General features: G+C 43.0%; 1 pseudogene; it reads left to right on the forward strand.

Moving 5' to 3' along the window:
* The first annotated feature begins 8,532 nt into the window (after positions 1–8,532).
* On the forward strand, positions 8,533–10,673 carry LOC118018955 (annotated as a pseudogene).
* Positions 10,674–20,061: the final 9,388 nt, after the last annotated feature.

Here is a 20,061-nt window from a genome sequence, read left to right on the forward strand (position 1 = left end):
TCCCTGGAAGGGGCAGATTGCTGGATGCAAGGCTCTCATAAGCAGAGAAGGGGTTACTGTGCTATCTAGGAGTGAGTGGAGGACTTTGATTCTAGAAATAGCCTTCTCAACTTGGGGATGGCTAGTAGAAAAGGCATTAACACCAATAAACACTTCAAAGCTTTCCTTTACTTCAGAACTTGTAGAAGTGGGACCGATAGGGGAAAACAGAAAGAGCTCCTTCCTTGTAAAGTCCCCATGAGAAAAAGTTCAACACAGAACAAATTAAATTCTCATTTCCTGAGACTCTCAATCAGAGTGGTAAGAAGCAGAGGGACGATGCTACAGAGGTCTCTGGGAAAATAGGGCTGATTAAAGGGAGCCTGTGTGTCTCCTTGACTTGCAGGCTCTGTAGAGGGAAGCACACTTCATAAATCCTTTTGGACTGCTTTTTGGCTAAATCCTCAGATTTGTATGAAGAACTGTTTTGAGTGAATCAGTGTGTCTTTTGTTTGTATCTTCTGGAATTCTGAAGACTGCAGCCAAGGAGTTAGCAAGGCTGAGGACTGGACCGAACATTTAATCAGTTGAACGCTTCCTTATGTTTTCCTGGTTTATTCTCATAACAAGTGACCTTAGGCCAATTCCTAGCAACATGTGATTGTGGGGTGTTCCTTCCTGAGGAGTACGGCCTTGTTTTTTCATTCTGAACACAGTGAAAATCTGAAAATTCAGATGAGTTTGGACAATGATAATTAAGCTAACTGTACCTGCTGTGTGCCCAGCACTTTACCTGTGTGTTTACTAAATGTTAACAATAGCCCTGGTCAAACGTAGGGGAAAAACTAAAGCTTAGAAAAGTTAGGTCACTCACCTGGTGTAATTTCGTTCAAGCCCCAGTTTTTGCATTCCTGTATTTCCTAGAGATTCTTAACAGCACCCTGGTATAAATGAGGCAATGCCGGAACGCCAGAGTCATGACATTTTCATTGCTTTTTCCACTTGAAAACAATACTGGGATCCACTCCCTTTTGGTTTTGATTTTGAATACATATCACCTATTCAATGATTCAGGACAGGATGATGCATTTAACTGCAGGGCCTGCAAGCTCAGAAGTCTCCACGATAATAATAGCAAACACTGAACCTATCCCCGCAGTAACTTTCATTGCATTAGCTTACTGAATCCTTTCTTAGAAACTGCCGCCGTCTCTGCCCTGTCCCTATCCCTGCTTAATTTTCTCATAGCACTTTTGCATGGTATGTTCATACTAATATACTCCAGTTTACTTACCGTGTATATTGCCATCTCCCCCCAACCAGAATGTAAGCTCTGCAAGGGCTGTATGTCTTGTTAGCTCAGTGATGTAAGTTCCCAGCAAGTGGAACCAGGCCTGGTCCATAATTCATGCTCAGATATCTGTTGAACGAATGTATGAACGGTCCTTGGAGGTAAATATCACTATCATCCCCATTTTACGTGTATGCAAACTGAAGTTTGTGGTATTAACTAATGTGCTCAAATACGAAGCCGTTATTTCTTTACTTCGAAGTCCATTTTTAAACATTAGTGGTTATAGCTTCCTTTCTCCACTATATTGTTTCTGGAATGAGAAATTGAACATGAGAAAGAGGTTGGTTTGGCACTTCAGGTACCCTCCTGAGAGGTGTTAAGCATTATGTGTTTGTGAAATACATAGATTGGGCCTTTCATGTAGCGTAGAAACTATAGCTAGTATTGAGGTAAATAAGATGTCTTTCCCCTATATCCTCTTGCAGTGCCCCCCAAGATTTAAAATACACTGAAGGAACTGGGTTTTATAAATGACTTGCTAATTCAAGGCTGCTTCTGTTGGAACCGTCATGGGCCTCTCCTGAGATAGACTTGCAAGTTGTGAAGGACCTGGGGGGATGTCCATGCCAGCTTACCCACCTCTGCCCCTAAGAGCCAGGCTCTGGGACTCAATCCTTCCTTTGGTGGACAGCCCTCTCCACTGCTAGACAGCTGCCTTGTCAGAAAAGTCTTTGAATTGTATCCCCAAGTAACTTCGACCCAGTGGTCTGAGTTCTGCTCTCCAGGGAATGACAGAATAAATGAAGTCATCCTTTGACCTATCAGTTCCTTGAAACATCGGTTTGGTTGTACCCATTCTTCAGTTTTTCTTGTCCCTGTCCCTCAGACATTTCTCATGTGGCATCTTTCCAGCCACTTTCCCGTCCTGCTTGCTCCCTTTGGCATGCTCTCTAGTTCATTCATGTCCAATGTAAATGTGTCATGCAGTAGTCCAGGTGTGGCATGAGGGTTCCATCCGTCTTTTCTTGGCAGCCACACTACCCCGTTGGCTCATCCGCGCTCCAGAAGGCCTTTAGTGTGAACTATTGTGGATCTCAAGTGGGAAGAACATACTGCACAGATGGAACCAAGTATAGTGATGATTAAGAAAAATAATAGTGATGTCTGTGGACATTCTGTCCTTCATTTCTCTGTGCACACCTGCTGCCACACCCAAGGTAGTTCTGAGGAGAGGCATTGATTGCACTCAGACTATGTGTTAGACGATGTCTCAAGACATTCTACATTTACTACCTGTTTAACTTTCTGAACAGCCATATTCATAGCTGTTATTGAACTCTGTGTTACACTGAGGAGACAGAGATTGGGAGCGATTAGCTAACACGCCTAAAATCACATACCTTGTAATTGGTGGAGCAGGAATATGAGTCTATGTTTGCCTCCAAATCCCATGTTTGATAAGGTGCATTCTCAGGAGCTACAAAGAGGATAAGCTTAGCTAGCCAAGGCTCCTGTTTTCATTATCTCTGAAAAACATGGACAAGAAGGTATTTTAAAGGAGTTACGGTATCTTCTTCCTATCCTTCGAAGAAAGAAAGGATCCGAATTACTGTGTTTCTACTCTGCACCAGCTGTGCTGTATCTGTTTATCTCATTTAGTCTTCAGGACAGTTCTGTGAGGAGAGCACTATTGTCATGACCATTTTATAGGTGAGAAAACCATGACTCAGAGGAGATGAAGCTAGGTCTTTGTCACACAGCTACTTGCATTTAGAGCCAACCTGCTTTCTGCCCCATTATGCCACTTCTCAAAGAGGGTTTTCAACTCAACCCGAAGTGCCTCCCTCCCACAGGGTCTCTGGCTAGACTGTTACCCACCATGATAGTCTCCCCTCTCCTGTGCAGCATTTCCCAAAGCAGTGATTTCCCAAATTACATAAGTAGAAATGAAAAGAACCCTCACCAAATTAGATGAGTGTTCATTCATTATTAAAGGCTTTCTATATGCATAGCTTTGGACCAAGGATCTGCTATGGAAGTATGGTAGGAAGCTGGCTGAAGTTACTAGAGCTCAGCTCAGATGGAGCCCATCATGCTCCCTTGCTCTCCCATGGTATATGACCCCATCCATGAATTGATGGGAAGTGCAGTGGCTGCTGTCAAGACCTGATCATTTAGTGATGCTCACCTGAGGGCCACAGACCCATCAGCCTTCAGGCAGAATTTGTTTACTTGCCAAATCATAGGTCCAGAAACTTAGAGACCACCAGTAGGAATCTTGCCAAATCACATTACTATTCTTTGCATTTGCAAAGAATGTATGTGTTCATAGAATATTTATTACTTACATTATCCCATTTGTTCATCCCAACCAACTAGTAATGTAGGCCAGCAAGGGTTCATTGCTCTGTTTTGCAAATAAGGAATCAGAAACAGAGAGACTTGAGACTCGCTCATAGCCTCTCAGTCTCTAAGAGGCAGAGCCCAAACAGTCTCTTCAAGCTGCAAATTCTATACATGTCCTCTGCTGTCTCTTTTCTTGTCACTCCTCTCTTGCACTGTCTGCCAGACTGCATGTACATCTTTGCCCTTGCCATTGACCTGTTGGCTGTGAGCAGTCAAAAGCTCAGAAAGAACTGAGCTGTACCTAGCTGGAATTGCTCTTTTCTCAGGCTTCACTTCCCAAGCCATCTGGTCACCCTGCCTTTCCACAAACCAGATGCGATGGTTTGTAGGTTGTCATCAATCTTCATTGTCACCTGCAAGTCCAGTTGACCCTGCAACACTAAGCTGCTGTAAACATTCTTTTTCCCCAGGCAAGTACCTGTGTATAAATCTTAATGTCACACTAACCATTCGAAAAACTTACAACTTGGCTTAATTTCTCTGGGGTAGACAGTGAGTTGAGAAATTGCTCTGGAAGCCAGGCCTTTCCTGTGGGTTGGCTCATTGAAGAACATCTGACCTAAAACTCGCGCTGCTTTGGCCCTGGGCAGAAGGAACAATGTCCATACCACCCAGCTCAGAGTCAAAGTCTGTTGACCACCACTCCCACCCCTGTCCCCATCTCTCCCCGGCAACCACTAATCTAGCCTCCCTGTCTAAAATGTCATCATTTCAAAAATGTTATATGAATGGCATCATATATAGTAACCTGGAATTGGCTTTTTTTCTACTCAGCATAATTCCCCAGAGATTCATCCAAGTTGTGTTACAGGTTTTTGTTTTATCTAAAAACATACATTAAAATTTTTTTATTTAGTTTTAATTTTTTAAAACTTTCAGTTAGGTTTTTTTGTTTTGTTTTGTTTTTAGTTAACTAAAATCTGTAGCCAGGGTTTCAGAAGCTAGCTGTCCCACTTCCTAGCCAGGGGACTTCTGGGTTGCTTAATCTTCCTGAGATTTCATGTCCTTACCTTTATTAGACCTTTATATTTGATTTTTGAAAGTTTCAAGGAGGAGAAGCATCCAAATTCTCTTCATTAATGGAGTTGTATTACATTGATGTGAGGCAATGTCCTCTTTAGCCACAGTAACTCCAAGTCCCAGTACTTCAAGGATTGGGATAAACAGAAGGCCTCGTGCATTATTTGGAAGGGAAAGACATTAGATTCAGTGGCCTACCTTTTCTGTGATTCCCTGTCATTCATATTGTCCAAGAGAAAGGATCTGATTGGGTTCGTTGGCCATTTCCAATACAGAAAAACTGTAATGGGCTCACACCAAACCCCATGAAGGTGTCCTTTCTTGCGGGCCCTCTTGTAGATGCACTAGGAGCATCTATAGGAAGGGGAAGGCCCTGGAATCCAGGTCCCATGAGGAGCTAGGGGTGTGGGTGTTGGCGAGTGTATGTGGTGTGCAGACATGGACAAAAATGTCCCTAAACTATAAACTTCTCTGTCTGCCCATCAGTCAGAAACAACCAAAGATGGAGCTTGTCTTAAGAGGTGATGATCATGTCACTAGAGGTATTCAGGTTGAGGCTGATGGCCATAGAGCAGATATGGGACTATAAGCAGAGAATAAAACTGATTTCTGGTTTAGTCCTTTGTAGATGAAGGGCAGAATTTATTCTATACAACTTAGTGAAAAAATGGAAAGTCCCCATTTAGTCAGCGTTCTCACAGGGGACTACGGCTTTGAAAGTTTCTTAGGGCTTAATGGACCCCCATCGAGGACACTGTTTCACAAGGTGGTTATGAGGAGCAAGATTCAATGGCCGAGGACATCTTTGGCCAACTATAAAGCCTTATACAAATACTGGGAATTTCACAGTCACCTGACATAACATGAGTCCAGTCTCATCAAAGTAGCTTTTTGGTTTGGGAAGGAAATTTGTGTGTGTGTGTGTGTGTGTGTTCTAAATAAGAGAGCCTAGCTTTTCATAGCCAGGGAGGTTAAATATGAAAGTGAAAATATATAGATAGATATAGATAGATAGATAGATAGATGATAGATAGATAGATAGATGATAGATAGATAGATAGATAGATAGATAAATAGACACACTTGTGTTTCTGAAAGGAGACAGTAGAGTTCAGTGCTGAGCTGGAAATAAGGTCCGGTTCCTGTGAGATGTCTGTGGGCTTGAGCTAGAGACTCAGATGATAGCCTCTGGGTTTCTTATGATAAGAGTAGGAACAAAGGTCAGTCATCAGGCACATCGAGGAAACTGGGCTATGATAGATATCTAAAACAAACATAAATTCGTTGAAAGCTTACAAGTCCTATCACCTTCCTCAGACTCTACATTTCAGACTCAGAGAGGAACTAAACTACCTCTTGGTGTATTTAACAATGTCTTCCCTTTTCAGCTTTCAAAATAAGACTTTCTTTTAGGTCAGGTCCAGACTGGGGAAATGGGAGAACCAACCATCGGGGATGAGTCCGTCCCTTGTGAACACTATAAAAGCTTGTTCCACTGGGCAGTGATCCTCCTCACCTCGGTAATGAGTAACTCCTGGCTGCCACTGAGCCCGCACTGAAGTGAGGCCTTCGGGAGCACAGAGGGAGACTTACGTGTTCCTCTGCTTCCCAGTCTGTGAGCAGCCCGGCTCTGCCTGGCAGCCCTGGGCACGGATACTTTAGGGACACCAGAGACCAGATCACAGATCCTTAATGTTCCATGGTGAATTCTACTGTCTTGATTTTGTGGGTCTAGGACAGGAATAGTTGCATAGCCCCAAGCCCCAAGTCCTGAGTGCCCCTTCCTCTCCTGTGCTCCCTTCCATCCCAGGATTTGCTGTATTTTCTTGTCTTTTTGTGATTTTTCTGTCAGCTTCACCAAAACGCGAGCTCCTTCAGGACAGGAACTAGTCTTTTTTCTTGGTATCCCCTGCCTTTAGCCGAAGGCCTAGTTCACAATAGATGGCTTATAAACGTTTATTGACTGAACACAGAAGAAACAGAATGCATCCATAGGAAGATGAGCAGCATCTGTAGGAAGGGGAAGGCCCTGGAATCCAGGTCCCATGAGGAGCTAGGGGTGTGGGTGTGTGTGAGTGTATGTGGTGTGTAGACATGGACAAAAATGTCCCCGTCCTAATTCCTAGAACCTGTGAGTATATTATGCTACGTGCCAAGAGGAAATCCTAGGTGGGATTAGGGTTTTTAATCTGCTGACCTTAAAACAGGGAGACTATTGTGAATTTTCCAGGTAGTCCATGCCATCACAGGGTTCTTATGAGAGGGAGGCAGAAGGGTCAGAGTCCGAGAAGCAGACATGACAGAAGCAGAGGTTGGAGTGCCATGGCCACAAGCTGAGGAATGCAGGCAGCCTCCAGAAGTTGGAAAAGGCCAAGAATGGACTACCCCCCCCAGAGCCTCCAGAAGGATGGGGCCTCTGCCGACACCTTCATTGAGCCCTGTGAGGCCCATTCCAGCTGTCTGACCTGCAAAACTGTGAGATAATAAATTTGTTGTTTTAAGCCACTAAATTTGTGGTAATTTGTTACAGCAGCAATTAGAAACCAATATAGAGACTAAGCTTGGAAGGGCACCTCAGAAAAGAGCCTAACAGCATGAACCTGGAATAGGAAATGGCCATGTGGGAGTAGCCCAGTCAGCCCCCACAGAGCAGGCAGCGGAATCACCCTAGATGAAAATTAGTTGACAGAAGTCAGAATTGGTAACAGCTCCGTATGGGCAGCATCCAGCCTCCCAAAGAGTCAGCGCCTCTATAACTGTAGTAACTTGGGAGAAACCATAGCAGAGCGTAGTGTGGAAGGGTCCTTCGGTCAGGCCTGGGTTGGAGTTCTCTGCCACCTATGGCTACAATCTAAGGCAAGTTGGGTAACCTCTCTAAGCCACAGTTTTCTCACCTGAAAACTGGGAATAAATCTGTTTCTTAACTAGGAGGGTTGTGCTGGGGTGCCCAGGTGGCTCAGTCGGTTAAGCATCTGCCTTCGACTCAGGTCATGATCCCAGGGTCCTGGGATGAGTCCCATGTGGGCTCCTTGCTCAGCGGGGAGTCTCCTTCTCCCTTTGCCTGCCACTCCCCCTGTTTGTGCGTCGCTCTCTCTCTCTCTTTCTGTCTCTATCAAATAAATAAAAAATCTTTAAAAAACAAAAAAAAACTAGGAGGATTGTGATAAGGTCAGTAACACATGTAGCGTGCTTGACATAATGCCTGTCATATAGTAAACAGTAATTGCTTTCTATTACCGCAAATACACAATCTTAGGCGCCTCTGTAATAGCATTGCTTGAGGCATCCCTGTAATCCACACTCACTCAATCATATGTAGAGTCTGTGGGGAGTTCTGGGAACTAAAGTCAGAGAAGAACAACCAGGTTTAAAAGACCCTAAATCGGGTCATATTAAAAAGAATGTCCAGATGAATGGAGAGTTTTGATATGAAGCTATTCGAAATATTGTCAGGAGAGGTTACATAATTTGTGGGATCCAATGCAAAATGAAAGAACGGCCCCCCTGGTTCCAAAGATGATTAAGAATTTTAGTCGGGACGCCTGGGTGGCTCAGTGGGTTAAGCGGCCAACTCTCGATTTTGGCTCAGGTCATGGTCTCACGGTCGTGGGATCGAGCCCCGTGTCAGGCTCCGTGCTCAGTTCAGAGTCTGCTTCAGTTTCTTTCTCTCTCCTTCTGCCCCTCCCCACCTGTGCTTGCTCTCTCTTTTCTCTCTCTCTCAAGTAAATAAATAATATCTTAAAAAAAAAAAAAAGAATTTCAAAATGATGACAGCAGAGCTTTAAACCAAGTGTGGGAACCTTCTGAGCACAGGGCCCCATTGCATAGTGCACATGCCCACAAAGCTGGCCCCGAATATTCTCATGTAACAAGTGATAGACTTGGGGTACCTGGGTGGCTCAGTCGGTTGGGCGTCTGCCTTCGGCTCAGGTCATGATCCCAGGGTCCTGGGATCGAGCCCCGCATGGGGCTCCCTGCTCAGCGGGAAGCCTGCTTCTCCCGCTCCCACTCCCCCTGCTTGTGTTCCCTCTCTCGCTGTGCCTCTCTCTGTCAAATAAATAAAATCTTTAAAAAAAAAAAAAAAAGAACAAGTGATAGACTCACTTTGGGAAGCAGGGGTGACCTTGGCAGCGAGGAAGCTCGAGGCCTTGAAAGATGGTAAGGGTGGGGACCCTGAGCAGAACGAAGAGCACGTCGGAAGATGGTGAGAAGGAGAAATGGAATGAGACAGGAGCCAGTGCAGTGGCAAGGGGAAGGCTGTTGTCTTTGGACCAGCAGAGCATCCCCGCAGCACATTGTGTGGTGCCCAGGAGAACCACCGCCATCCCACCCGCTCCCAGAACTGCGAACAGAACATCTAACAGACGGGCTCCTCTGACTCTGCAGAACAGTCTGGAAGGCTTTACAGCCTCCACGTGGTACCTCCCTGGAATCTGACAGGCCACAGTGGCTTCCTTCTCTTCAAGAAGGAATGAAGCCATTGTGGGAAGATGACGCAAACAAAAATGGTGGCAAGTGCGTTATTTGGCTGTGGAAGGGTTCGGCATCCTGTTGCTGGGAGAATCCCATCCTGGCCATGTTGAGGCAACAGTACCCGGTGGGAAGGAAATCAGTGGGCCTGTGGTCTGTGTGGTGTCAGGAGCGTATTATTTCACTATAGAATACGACTGGCAGAGACCTAGCAACCACAGCCCGAATGTGGATGGCCGTGTGTTTGTCTGAAATGGACGGGAGGTCTCCAGCCCGTCCTTCCCTCTGCTCACTGAAGGGACGTCCCTTGGCTGCATGGTCCCCCTTAGCACCCTCCCCTGGGGGACTGATTCTGCTAGATGCCCTCCGACATCTCTGACTTTATAAAGCAGAAAAATGGACAATGTGACTTAGTAATAGACCAGTGGTGTGTGTGTGTGTGTGTGTGTGTGTTTTAAATATTTTATTTATTTATTTGACAAAGAGAGAGACACAGCGAGAGAGGGAACACCAGTAGGGGGAGTGGGAGCAGGAGAAGCAGGCTTCCCGCTGAGCAGGGAGCCCAATGCGGGGCTCCATCCCAGGACCCTGGGATCATGACCTGAGCAGAAGGCAGATGCTTAATGACTGAGCCACCCAGGCGCCCCAGCCAATGGTGTGTTTTAATGGAGTTTTCCAGAGGGGTGTCAGCTTCTCGTTTTGCTGTGCACTGTCCAGATGCCTCTTGAGCCTTCTGGTATGCTCTCCTCATGCTGTGTGAAAGGCATTGTGACCGTGTGTACAAGTCAGAGCTGTCGCCTGAGAGCTATGTCAGTATTAGGAATGACAGTGCATCCAGGAAAAGCTTTCTGTTGGAGAGTCCTGGAATAGCTGTAAATGCTCTCTTCCAGCCTTGCCATTAAATTATTGGGACATTTTGTTTCTTTCTCTTCCCTCTCCCCCCAAACCCCCACTTTCTGAAAATGTGTTACTGATTTTGTGTACTCCTGCCTCGTGCCCTGCATTTCCCTCCTATGGCAGGCACTCTCCTTTTTGGGCACTGCCACATGTCAAATGAATTTTAATCCAGTGGGTCACACAGGTTTCACTGGGGTGGCTTGGAAGGGATGCCTGGTAATTTAAGCTGTAGCAGAATCCATTCTGATTAAGAGCTGGATTATAATACAGGTTCTAAGTGCAGGATTTAGAGCGGAGGGCAATGACTGTAATTTTCCCAGATGCACACTTGTCAAGCCTAGTCCGGTGGTTCTTACACGTCCTTTTATTGAGGAAGGAAAGTGGAATGCTGGGTGTTGTCAGGCGTTAAAACTGGTAAATTCTGTGATCCTGAAACTGGGACATCTGAAGAAAAAGTGACCTTGATGAATGTCCTCATTTGCATGGCTCTGCTTGTCTGCAGTGGTTGGAAAAACCTGCTTTCAGTCCTCATCGCTTGGTATGTGCGTTAGCAAACGTGTGCTGACCCACGATGCCCAGATAGAAACCTCTTGAAGGCTGATGCTTTCAAATGCTTTAAAAATGACCCGTTACTCATCAGTAAGTAAGTTCTACAGCCATCCCTGAGTAGCACTGTCTTTTTTCACTCTTGTGAGCAAAGATTGCGGTACCTTGAATTACAGTCTTTCTTTAATACATACCCTTGAAAGCTAGAAGGATCCTTAGCCCCTAGTCTCAGAGAAATCATATGAGAGTAACAGGCATTTCTTTATTGTGTTTATATTACTCTCTTCTTACTTTCCAACTTCTGAACATCTTTTAATTACTGCTGTTTGGTGATGCTTTATTACTAAAAGCACAGGAGCCCAAAAGAGGTACTTACATTACAGGGAAAGTTAGATCGGATAGGAAGATCTAGTAGTGATTTAAATTTCAGGAATAAGAAGAATGAATTCTGGTGCCCAATTATGAGGGGCTCAGACAAATATAGGAGCAGCATAGGCTAAAATGGGGAGAAATGGCTGCCTCCTAAGATTGTTTAGATCCAGAGAGGTCTTCGCTTTTGCCTGAACTCAGATTTGCCATGAAAATTCCAAAGAGAGCAAACATTTGGATTTATCCTCTTACGATGTATGTGGGGATGGGTACATATGTGTAAAATGTGTTCATGACTGAGGGTCTCCTCAAGCTGGGTGGCTAGGTATATTGTCCGTATTTTTGCTTTTTTGTTTTTTGCCTAATTTTTTCCAAGACTTTTGAATATCTTATGTTTCCTAGAGTGCTCCTGTGTCCCCTTCCTCTTGTCATTGCAGTAGCTGAAAGTTATCTTTTCCTATCCAAAATATGCTGATGATGCTGGTTAGAACAAAAGGTTATCCCTGTGGGGCAGCATCTTACCCCAGCATTCTCCCAGATAGCCTGCTAACAGCTTTACATGGGAGATTGACTAGTCAGTTTATCCAAACCACCTATTTTTTCCAAACTAGCTTAAGCAGTCTTTTCATTTGTTTTGATTCCATGGGCGTCTGGTATGCTAAGACATAACACAGCTATGGTTATGGTATCACCTATTCCAGAGACAGAAAGAAAAAAGATCTGCTGGGGGATGGGGAGTCCGTCTTCACTTCGCACAGTCAGGGCTGTTTTCCCATGACCCCTTTGCTGGGTTTTCCATTTGCAATTGGCCCCTACTCTCTTCTGGTGCTCTTCTCTTTTCATCCTTCTGTTCGTGTATGCACAGGTGCGTGTGTGTGTGTGTGTGTGCGTGTGCATGCATGCATGTCTGCTTTTTCCCTGTGACACTGCTCATCATTTTCTGCCCACAGAGAAGCTTGTGGTCCAAGATGCTCCAAGAATGAATTTTCAAGTATTTTTCCAGTGGAGAGGGAGCTGTGATGAGTGATTGTCTTTCAGAGCAATTGTCTGTTGCAGTGATAAATGGAAATATCAGGGGGGAAGACGGGATAGACTTGACCCCAAGAGGACTAGAACGAAAGGGGGAAAACTACAGAAAAAACGTGAGGGAACAAACTGATGGTTGCCAGAGAAGAGGGCGTTGGAGGAGGGGCAAAATGGGTGAAGGGCAGTGGGAGATACAGGCTTCCAGTTATGGAATGAATACGTCATGGGAATAAAAGGCACAGCATGAGGAATATAGTCAATGATATTGTAGGAACATGATAAGGTGACAGGTGGTAGCTACACTTGTGAACATAGCATAATGTATACACTTGTCAAATCACTGTGTTATACACCTGAAACTAACGTACAATTGTGTGGCAATTAAAGCAAACAAACATGAGGGAGAACTTTGTAATAAGTCAGCCCAAGACACTTTGGCACTTCTGTTCCCAGAGATGTTCAAGCAAGAGTGCGGGCAGCCACTTTGCAGTTACTTTATACTAGAGGGCAGAGAGAGCTCCTTGTCACTAAAAGTGTTTAGAAGGTGAGAAATGAAAAATTATATTAAATGACTTCTAAAATTACTTCCAGTTAGGAAACTAGATTATTCTATCAAATATTTTAAGAGAGGAGATTTTTAAGAGCCCTCTAACTTTTCTCAACAATTTAATGTGATTTTTGTGTCTAGGGCTTCAGGGAGTAGGGGAGCTGGAGAAAAATGGGGAATGACTGATAATGGGTAGGGGATTTCTTTGGGGGATGATAAAAATGTTCTAAAATTGACTATGGTGGTAGCTGAACAATTCTGTGTATATACTGAAAACCGTTGAGTTGTATGCTTTAAATGGGTGAATGGGATGGTATGTAAATCCTAGCAATAAAGTTCTTATTTTAAAAAAAAAGCAAGAAAATGGAAAGCAAAATTTTAGGACAGGCAACAAGAGGAACCGGGAAAGAGTGGGAAAGAGAGCAGGTATGAGACAAGGAAGCTGGACTTTATGGATTGTGGCTTGGTGAGCAGAACGCAGCATCTGAGATTGGTGGAGTGAATGGCTGAGCAGTTCATCTTTAAGTCTACCCAGACTTGATGGATATTGGAAGATGGTGCTTGAAAGCATCATTAGGGAGCAGAAGGAACAGTATCAACTGATGACCACTGTGACTAACTAGCACATCCCCTGGCTTTCTGAATGCCTGATTGCACAGAGAGGGAAGAAACCCCAATGATTATGAAAATTAAATGTTATGGGAGTGAGATCTCAATGTAGATTAAATTTGATTTAGAGGAATACTGAAATGAAGCTGGCTGAAGAGGGGAAAATTTTAATGCAATTTTTTAACAATATAGAACACACACACACACTTAGACACGCACATATAACATACTTCTTTCATACCATCACAGCATTCAATATATTTTCCCAATTTTTTAAAAAAGATTTTATTTATTTATTTGAGAGAGAGAAAGACAGAGATAGTGAAGAGAGCATGAGCAGGGAGGAGAGGGAGAAGCAGGCTCCCCACTGAGCAGGGAGCCCAAAACAGGGCTTGATCCCAGAACTCTGGGATCATGACCTGAGTCGAAGGCAGACAGATGTTTAACTGACTGAGCCACCAAGGCGGCTATATTTTTTTTTCCCTTTTGTAATCATTCCACTCATATACAGTTTTTCTGTTTGTGCATTTTCATGATTACATAATATTCCATTGACTGGCCATTGTGTGATTTATTATTTCCTAGCTGTTGGGTGGCTCAGTTCTTTCCAATGTTTAATTATTATAAAAGCAATGCTCTAGTTATTTTTGCATACACAGCTTCTCTTTACTCTTGAAATACTTTATTGAAAAATTAGAACTCATTTAGTTGCAAATTATATAGCTCATTGGAGCAGCCTAAGTCAAAGAAGTTTTATTGATAAACATATAGATACAAAATGCAAGGCACATGTAGGAATTGGAAAGTTATCCAGAACTCCTCATTTTCCCTCTCTGGTCTCTTGTTTTCTTTAGATTGCCTTTCCCTGCCTGCTCCTGGTTTCCTTATAGCTTTGACTCATACAGAACTTTGACTTGCCTTGGAGCCAGAGACACCAGGTCTCTTGTCAGAAGAGTCCAGAGCCAACTATTATCCGGTCAAAATTTTTGTATCTCTTTTATCAAATTCCTAAGCAAGAATATGATTAGCTAGGCTCCCCAGACTTTGTGATTTGTGCTTTCCTCTGATTGGTGGAGAGGGTGGAGGAAAGGCTCTGACATCTGCCTAGATTCAAATCAAACCCTACCCCATACTAGCCATGTAGCCTTGGGTCCATTCCTTGGCTTCCCTGTGTCTCTGCCCATCTGTATGTAACAGTGGCACCTACTGCATGAGGTTATTGGGAAGATGAAATAAAATATCCCTTGTCAAGGAATATAAGAAGTCCGCGATATGTGTTGGCTCTTAGTTTTTTTTTTAAGTTTTGTATTATGGAAAAATATGCATAACATAAAATTTACCATTTTAACCATTTTTAAGGGTACAATTCAGTGGCATTAAGTATACTCACACAGTTGTGTTACCATAACCACTATCCATCCTTAGAGCTTTTTCATCATCCCAAACTGTGGCTCCTGTTTTTTAAATTATCATCACGATGATTATTTCAAATATGGCTTCCTGGGTTCACCTGTGGAAGGGCGTGATGGGGACTCTTCCCAAAGAAAGGAACATGGTGGATAGGCACTCTAAGTTCCTACTGAAACCATCACACATTTGCAATTCTTTAAGAATTACAGAGTATGTTCAGGCATTATTTTATGTAGTTCTCCTAAGGAAGGAATTCTTGAAGTAGGGAAGGGCTATAACCTTATGTTATAGGAGAGGACCCTGAGGGTCAGGAAATATGACTTGCCCAATATCTCCCATCTTGCCTGCAGAGTCAGAACTCAAAGTCAAGTCTTTTCACTCTAAGTTCACGCTTTTTTGCATGACAGCGCAGAGATGTGATTACTCAAGCCAAGCTTCCTACCCATTTGTTTATAGTTCCTATTACCTACTCTAGTTCAGACTCTGAGAAGGAAGAGAAGACTTCTCAAATTGGGACTTGTGGGTGGGCTCTCTTGGGGAAGTACAGGCCTGTAAGAATCTGACAATTGGTGTAGCTTACCAGTTTGCATCCGGAACATCTAGGAAAAGCCACAATCATTTGGTGATTCTTTTGGTGATTCTGTGAAAACCAAAGAGTGGAGGGATTGGTTAATGGACCTCTTAACTTTTACCTTGAGAAAGTTCAGAAATATTTGCCGGAAACAAATGGCATTACTAAGCAGATTTTTCAAATGGGATAGAGAAAAAGATACCATTAGAATCAAAATGGGCAAGTTCCTGCTGGTGCTTTATGGTTTGCACAAGGAAACATTTTGTCTGCTTGGCCTGATTAATTTTTTTTTTAGTGAAAACCACCTTTGTCAAATGCCAAAAGTTCATTTTATATAAAAACCACAGGAAGAAAGCTGTGTGGCTGTGTGGACTCAACAGCACCTTTCTAACAACTAGATTAATGTTTGCTATTAGGCAATCTTTCCATTAAATTAATGGCTACTTTTTTGGATTAGACATTCACCTTCCATTTGGCACTCCGACTCATTTCCTTGTCGCTTGTTCCGAAAGAAAATCACTTAGGATAACTGAACACCTTAGTGCAGTGGGCTTTTATTATGTCTGTTCTGATCACTCCTTTTGTATAAAATTGATGGATTCTCCTGTGCTCTTTCATATTAACACACACATCTCTTTGGCTTTCCACCTGATCCCAGCCCCTCTCTGCTACCCTGGTCCCACCCCATCTGTGCTGCTCTATTTTCCTCAACTCTACAGTATCAGTTATACTGATCTCCTTATAACTCTCAACTGTGCTCTCTTCAGCCAATGCCCATATCTTCACCTATGCTTCACCTTGCCTTTCCCTTTATCCATGTGGAACACCCTTCCCTTTCAGCCACTCTGAACATTTCCATCCTTCACTGCCAGTAAAATCCCACTTATTCTCTGAGGCTTTCCTGACAATTTCAGTGCATATAGATTTCATCCTTCTGTGAGGTTGTCTACGTTATAAATTATGACCATCATTTTTTGAGAACCTATTAAGTGCCAGGCCCATTATCTGTACTCCTCATTACAACTATAAAGGTAATTATTGTCATCCTCACTTTTTAAAGAGGAAACCAAGGGTCAGAAAGGGTAGATAATTTGCCCCAGGTGACATGCCCTAAAATGCCAAGCTGAGGACTGAACTACTGGAGTAAATGATTCTAAAGCTCTTCTTTTTTCTGCCTATGCTGACTCCTAACGATACCACCTAGAGGTGTTCTCCACGTGCTCTGGGTGCACTAGTCTTCTCTTCTCATTTAGCTCTTGAAATCAGGGATTATATCATTTAAGAATTACATTCAGCTGCTACAGAGATCCAGTGCCATGATGGCTTCAATAAGGTAGAAGCTGATTTTTCTCTCACTTAAAAGGAGTCCCAAGAAAGCAGGCCAGGTGATAATGTGGACCCTGAGAGTCTCATGGTCCTAGCCTCATTTAGCTCTTCCCCTCGCCACCCCCTGCAGTGTAGGCCTTACTGTTGTGTTCACAAGATGACTTCTCGAAGCCAGTCGTCATATTTGTGTTCCAGGCAAGATGGCAGAAAGGGGTAAGGGGAAAGCATTGGCCTCCCAGTCAAATTCTTCAAACCTTTTCCAGAAGCCTCACCTTATAACTTCTGTTTATGGCTCGTTGGCCACCACATCTACAAGGAAGGCTGGGAAATATTTTATAGCTGAGGACACTGATTCACCCGACAATAAAGGTAATTTATTAGAGAAAGAAATGGGTGTTGAACAGGCAACTAGCAGTCTCTGCCACCGAGACCCAGGTCCCAGCCTTCTTTTGTATTTTTACAACACCTAGAAGGTGCCCAGTAAACACTGGTGGACAGTCTAATGTGGAGAAATAGAGAGTGGAAAAGGTAATTTAGAAAACTGATAAATGAAGAAACTGAAGAAACAGTAGCCTCGTGTGATGTCTAATTTATAAATACTTTATAAGAAAATAAATACCTACTTTCTCTTCCCTAAACAATCCTGCTGTCACTCAGCTTCCTGTACAGAATGTTTATAAAATGAACATCAAGATTAAGAAAATGAGGCCAAGTCTTTTGAAATTATTTTGAGTAGATTCATTGTTTCTTTCAGCCTTTATTGTTTGCATACATTTTGTTTCCATTTATGAAATTGGATTCATAAAATGTTCTGTTCTCAAAAGGGCTCACTGCAAACAACCACTTCTGACAAAATGACCAGTACTCAGGCAATGTCTGATGAGCACTTAGAGAAAAAGAGTAGATTACATTTCCAATAGAAATTAGCGTTATGCATTTCTGGAACTCTCCTGAGTTTCTTATTTTGATTTGCAAAATAATTCAAACGCTTGAAAGAAAAATCTATGGTAATTACCTGAAGTGTTTCCCCAGCCCCCAAATTAACATCTAGAGAAGGTCTTTGTTTGAGATTAAAAGCACACTTTTGTAACTTTTAGTTTTGAAATGATTTCGTATTTAGAAGAAATTTGTAAGAATAATATAAGGAATCCTGTATGCCCGTTACACAGCATCACCAACTGTTTACAGTTAGGCCCCTTTGCTTTATCATTCTCTCTCTTTCTGTATGGTATGTGTATATGACTTCTTTTTTTTTCTGAAACTTTTGAGAGTAAACTGGGGATGTCATGTGCTAGGAGACCCCTAAACACTTCAGAATACTGGCTGAGAAAAAGATATTCTCTTATATAACCACAGCAAAATGATCAAAACAAGAAATTTGCCATTGATATGATACTATTATCCAATTCATGGTTCATGTGCAAATTCCATTAATTGCCCCAATGATGTCCTTTATAGCTATTTTATTTTCCCAAGCCAGAATCCAGTTTCAGATCATGCATCCATGTAGTTGTCATGTCTCTTTAATCTGGAACAGTTTCTCAGCCTTTCTTTGATTTTCTCTAATTTTTTTTTTAATTTATTTATTTGAGAGAGACAATGAGATAGAGAGAGCATGAGAGGGGGGAGAGTCAGAGGGAGAAGCAGACCCCCTGCCGAGCAGGGAGCCCGATGCGGGACTCGATCCTGGGACTCCAGGATCATGACCTGAGCCGAAGGCAGTCGCTTAACCAACTGAGCCACCCAGGCGCCCATGATTTTCTCTAATTTGACATTTAAAAAAAAAAAAACACAAGACAGTTATTTGGTAGAATGTCCTTCAACTTGGATTTGTCTGACTTGCGTCATGATTACCTTCAGGTTATATGTTTTTTGGCAATAATTTCACAGAAGTGGTATTGTGCCCTTTCAGTGTGTCAAACCAAACAATATTGGTTTGTCTTGGGTCGCTTGGGTGGCTCAGTCGGTTAAGCGTCTGCCTTCAGCTCAGGTCATGATCCCGGGATCCTGGGATCAAGACCCATGGCTGACTCCCTGCTCAGTGGGAAGCCTGCTTCTCCCTCTGCCTGCCCCTCTTGTGCTCTTTTGCACACGCTCTCTCTCTCTCTAATAAATAAATAAAATCTTTACAAAAATCTTATAAAGTACTGGTTTGTCTTAATGGTGGTGATGCCGATTTGAATCACTGGTTGAGGTGGCTGGCATCTGCCAGATTTCTCCACTGTCAAAATACTATTTTCTTTGTAATTAATAAGTGATTTATAGGAAGATTTTTATGAACTATGTAAATATTCTTTTCGTCATCCAATATTAATCTATTAGATTTAGCATCGACTGAAGGTTTTCATATTCTGTCAGTCTTTCTATTTTTACCAAGCAGCATTCTGCTGTAAGAACAGCTCTTCCTTCTAAGGGAGTGTTTCTGATGCTATGTGGCTATGTGTTTCTGAGACTTGATCTTGTTCTGCTAGTGCTGCTAGAATAAGATACCACGGACTGGGGGGCTTCAACAACAGAGATTTATTTCTCACGGTTCTGGAGGCTGAAAGTCCAAGATCAAATAACAAGCCAGTTCAGCTCCTGGTGAGAGGTCTCCTTCTGGCTTGCACATGGCCCCCTTCTTGCTGTGTCCTCACATGGCTCAGGGAGCTGGTGCACTGATCATTCTTCCACTTTTTCTAAGAGTATTAATCCAATCATGGGGCTCTACCTTCCCTACTTCATCCAAACCTAATTACCTCCCAAAGGCTCTACTTCCTAATACCATTACACTGGGGGTTAGGGCTTCAACATACACATTTTGTGGGGACACAAACATTCAGTCTTTAACAGTCTATAAAGGAAAAACAAACCCAATGTAAGAAGATGGTATCTCCCTTGGACTAACTGTGATACTGAGCATTGAAGCTCATGCATAGTAAAAGTAACTGTCCTCTTTAATAGCACTCTTTAATTTTATTCTTATTTTTACTAGCAACTTTGAGGGAATTTGGCCACTTTCCCCTCATTTATTTTTTTTAAAGATTTATTTATTTATTTATTTGAGAGAGAGTGCACGTGAGTGGGGGGAGCAGAGGGAGAGGATCTCAGGCAGACCTCGCACTGAGTGCAGAGCCCAATAGAGGGCTCAATCTCACGACCCTGAGATCATGACCACGACCCTGAGATCACGCATGACCTGAGCCGAAATCAAGAGTTGGACACTAAACTGACTGAGTCACCCAAGCACCCAGGCCACTTTCCCCTCATTTAGCATTAAAATCTGTCCTTTGTTTGTTGCTATCAGGCAAATCTGGAATTTAAATTCCACACTTCCAGTTGTGTATGTGATGTTGGGCACTTTCTTTGGACTTTAGTCTCCTTGCCCATAAAGTAGGGATGAGAACCCCTATTTCAAAAATAGTATTGGGAGAAGTAAATGAAATAACGTATGTGAAAGCATGTAACATGGTACCAATGCAAGAAAGTAGTTAATGTGGTTTTTCTTCTTCATTTATAGTTCCGAATTTTAATGATACAGTTTTGCAAGTGTCTCAACTTGCGAGAAGTTAGATGCTTGACCTTCATTGAAATGTTAAGTGATCTTAGATA

Source organism: Mirounga leonina, unplaced genomic scaffold (genome assembly GCF_011800145.1).
Source record: "Mirounga leonina isolate KUSES-001 unplaced genomic scaffold, KU_Mleo_1.0 Mir_173, whole genome shotgun sequence".
In the NCBI taxonomy this organism is placed as follows: domain Eukaryota; kingdom Metazoa; phylum Chordata; class Mammalia; order Carnivora; family Phocidae; genus Mirounga; species Mirounga leonina.